Source organism: Apium graveolens, chromosome 9 (genome assembly GCF_009905375.1).
Source record: "Apium graveolens cultivar Ventura chromosome 9, ASM990537v1, whole genome shotgun sequence".
Taxonomy (NCBI): domain Eukaryota; kingdom Viridiplantae; phylum Streptophyta; class Magnoliopsida; order Apiales; family Apiaceae; genus Apium; species Apium graveolens.
The window spans coordinates 150,054,077-150,058,410 of record NC_133655.1 but is presented as its reverse complement, the minus strand read 5'-3'; the positions used below and the strand labels follow the sequence as shown (position 1 = coordinate 150,058,410).

Here is a 4,334-nt window from a genome sequence, read left to right as displayed (position 1 = left end):
GATAATTATCAAAACAGAGCTTCCTATAAAATAATTTAGACGAAAATAAGATAATAATGTCTCGTCTTTTGAGAATATGGATTCTTATCGATATATAAAATGATTTGCGTATCGAAAATTTTACACCAGGACTCGTACAGGTCAAACCGTGCCCCGGATCGAAAAAGTCAAAACATGAAAAGTGTTCAGAATTATCAGATTAGGTTAGGAAGGAGTTTTCGGAAGAGTTTCGGGTTGTAAAAACGCAAAAATGATTGAAGTGGAATGATTTCTGATTCTATAAAGTAATTTTATAATTATGTAAAATAATCATTATTAATTCTATAACTCCTTATAAAATCATATGATTATCTAAAAATTACCATAAAAAATACCAAAATTATCTAGATTTAATTCGGATAATTGGAAATTAAAATATCTCAATTTTATCAGAAATAAACATCCAAATATTATTATCCATCATCAAATAATTCACCAAAATTCATATAAAAATCGCATAATAATTATTTATTGAAAAAAATAATTACATAATATTTCCCAGGCGTTACAGGGGACTCGGTGTTAATTTTTAGTTTATGTGCTTGACATCAGTGGTCGTTAAAGTTCACTGACTCGGATTCTTTTACTTTCACGGTTTACTTGTTTGTGTTTCAGGTACTCAAGAGAGCGTGTATGCGAACACGTTCTCAATCTCTTAAGGGAACTATTGAAGAAGTGGAAGAAGAATTTCTTGAAGAAGTTGATAAAATTAAAGAAGAAAGTGAAGAAGAGGAAGTAATCATTATAATGGGAGATCCAGCAGCAGCAAAGAAAGCGTTGAAAGAGTATTCTCAACCAAAGATCATGGACATTCAATCGAGCATTGTCAGGCCAGCCATCACGGATAATACCTTCGAGATCAAGCCTGCCATGATCCAGATGGTCCAGAACTCAGTTTAGTTTGGGGGTTCTCCAACAGAAGATCCTAACATGCATATTAGAGACTTCATTGAGATATGTGGCACTTTTAAGTTCAACAATGTCTCTGAAGATGCTGTGAAATTGAGGCTTTTCCCATTCTCTCTAAGGGATAAGGCTAAGGGCTGGTTACACTCTCTACCAACTGGTTCGATTGCTACTTGGGAAGTTCTAGCTCAAAAGTTTCTTACTAAATTCTTCCCTATGGCAAAAACAGCTGCAATCAGGAATGATCTTACTCAATTTGCACAGCAATCAGGTGAATATTTATGTGAAGCTTGGGAGCGCTATAAGGAGATGCTTAGGAAGTGTCCTCATCATGGAATGCCTCACTGGATGGTGATCAATTACTTTTATAATGGTTTGGGAGCACAATCAAAGACCTATGCTCGATGCAGCATCAGGTGGAGCTTTATGGGCTAAGAGCTATGAGGAAGCTTATGAGCTAATTGAGATGATGGTTGCGAATGAATATCAGAATTCAACCCAGAGAATACCACAGGGCAAGGTAGTAGGAGTTCTTGAGGTGGATACAGCTACGGCTATAACTGCTCAGCTAAAGGCGATAGTTGTGGAAATCGATTCTCTGGCCAACTATGGAGTTAATTAGATAGCCAGTGTTTGTGAGCTGTGTGCACGTGCGCATGCGACGGAGCATTGTGCTATATCTTGTGAATCAACTCAGTTTGTGTGCAACTTTCAGAGGCTGCAGCAGCCAGTTCTTGCCACGTACCATCCTAACAACCGCAATCATCCGAACTTCAACTAGAGCAATAATCAGAATGCAATGCAACAGCCTTACCAGCAGTTTGGAAACAAGCCTTCCAATCCTCCTGGTTTTTAGCAACAGTATGCACCAAGGCAGCAATTTCAGCCACAGGGAATGCAACAGCAGTCTCATGGAGGTGCCGGTCCATCTTCTAATGAAAAATCTGAATTGGAGGAGTTGAGGCTTATGTGTAAAAGCCAAGCAGTTTATATCAAGACTCTGGAGAATCAGATTGGGCAGATTGCTAATGCCCTATTGAACCGACCTCAAGGAACTCTTCCAAGTAACACAGAGGCTAATCCAGGCAAGAGAGAAGTCAAAGAACAGCTTAAGGCAATAACCCTGAGGTCTGGAAAGGTCGCGAGCCCCATAAATTACGAAAAAGAAAATTCTAAAAATTATTTCCAGAATGCAGGCGCGCCCACGCCCATATCAAGTGAGCTTGTGCCCTTGCCAATTTTAGAAAGTAAAAAATTGCTGATTTAGTGGTGAAAAAGGATGGCGAAGCGGAAACGAAGAAAAATTATGTTAAAAATACTACTCCTGAGCAGAATACATAGGAGAAACAAGGCTATCCGCATCCCCCATTTCCTAAAAGGCTTCAAAAGCATAAGTTCGACAAGCAATTTGTCAAGTTTTTGGAGGTTTTTAAGAAGTTGCACATTAACATACCTTTTGCGGAGGCTCTAGAACAGATGCCGAGCTATGCTAAGTTCATGAAGGGTATTCTATCTCGGAAGCTAAATCTTGAGGAGTTGAAAACCGTTGCTCTAACGGAAGAGTGCAGTGTTGTGCTGCAACAAAAACTCCCTCTGAAGCTTAAAGATCCTGGAAGCTTCACTATTTCTTGTACTATTGGCAATCTGTCCTTCGACAAGTGTTTGTGTGACTTGGGAGCTAGCATCAATCTGATGCCCTTGTCCGTTTTCAAGAAACTTGGTTTGCCTGAGCCAAAACCGACAAACATGTCCTTACAGTTGGTCGATTGGACCATCACTTATCCACGAGGTATAGTGGAGGATGTCTTGGTGAAGGTGGACAAACTCATCTTCCCTGCTAATTTTGTAATTCTGGATTTCGCAGAAGATGAGAAGATTCCCATCATCTTGGGAAGACCATTCTTGGCTACAGGACAAACTATGATCGATGTGCAAAAAGGAGAGCTTACGATGAAGGTTCAAGATTAGAAGGTCACTTTTAATGTATTTAAGGTAATAAAGTTACCCACCGATAATGAGGAATGCTTTAAAGTAGAGCGGGTTGACTCTGTCGTGAATTCGGAGCTTGAGCAATTGCCAAATTCAGATACCTTAGAGAGATCCTTAATAGGGGAATCAGTTAATGAAGATGAAGAAGGAGCAGAGCAACTGCAGGTTTTGAATGCACCTTCGTGGAAGAGGAAGTTGGATATTCTGTTCGATTCTCTTGGGTTAGCAGAGCTGAAAAATTATCAGGAGCGTCTCGAGCCGTCTATTGAAGAAGCTCCCACATTTGGGCTCAAACCGCTGCCAGATCATTTGAGTTATGCATTTTTAGGTGTACCCCCCGACAAGGGGTTGGAATATATCTATGATAATCTAAAAGGTGACCAGCCGGTTCTTCCCAAGCTTACAGAGGGACCTGGTTCCTTTGTCGGGACAGTTGATAGGTTTGGTCTTGGTGATGCGCAGTATAGAAGGTTGATTCGGCGTATTGAGGCCATGTATGACATCCACCGATGTTTTGCTTAAGATTTGACACTCGCTCTCGGTATTGTTTTCCGAGACACTGGTGTGGAGGTTGATTGGTCACCTGATCCTCCACCCGAAGAGGGTGATCCTCCCGCTAACTAGGTATGCCTTGTATCCTTATTATTTCCTTCAATGAGGACATTGAAACTTTTAAGTTTGGGGGTAATAATATAAGGATTAGTAGTTTGTGTATGTCCATATAGATTAATATTGCATGTTTATTTGTAGTTTATCTGTAGTGCATTAATATTTTTGCATGATTGTTCATTTAGGTCATATTTGTAAAACCATCCAAACCCGGGTCAAAGGTTTGGGGACCACAACACACACACATACATCATATTTAAACATGTTTATTAATATAATATATATAGAAATGACCTTACTTACCATCATCCACGGATCGAAGTAGTTTAAAGTATTCCCACAAGCCATCACCTTATTTATATTACAAACGTTCCAAATCCCGGTTTATTTATCTTACAACGGAAGTAAACTTTATTACAAATTATCAACACAAACTAAGCCACACATCATCTGCTAGCTTATTCCATCTCAACCTGGATACCTAGCTCGCACACTTGTCTGGGGACCCTCGCTACCACCAGATTCCTTTTTCACTGGAAAAGAATATAAACAGATTTGCAAAAGTGAGCTAACTAGCTCAGCAAGTCACAATGACAGTCACTGAGATTAATAATGATCATTTGAGATGATATAAGGAATCAAGTTTACTGATAAGCAATGATTATAATTGGATATTCACTTTTATTTTAAAAAAAATCAAGGTTAGGCTACTGATCAGTCACGCACTAACCCCGAGTAAGGCTCCCAGCTTTGCTCTATATACTGGATCCAAGTCACACATCGGCCTATTA

At 39.5% G+C, this 4,334-nt stretch overlaps 1 non-coding gene across 1 annotated transcript; it reads right to left on the bottom strand.

Moving 5' to 3' along the window:
• Positions 1–1,176: 1,176 nt before the first annotated feature.
• LOC141688421 (small nucleolar RNA R71) lies at positions 1,177–1,283 on the bottom strand. Its single transcript, XR_012561864.1, has one exon. It is a non-coding gene; the product is annotated as a small nucleolar RNA R71 (small nucleolar RNA).
• Between the last annotated feature and the right edge of the window lie 3,051 nt (positions 1,284–4,334).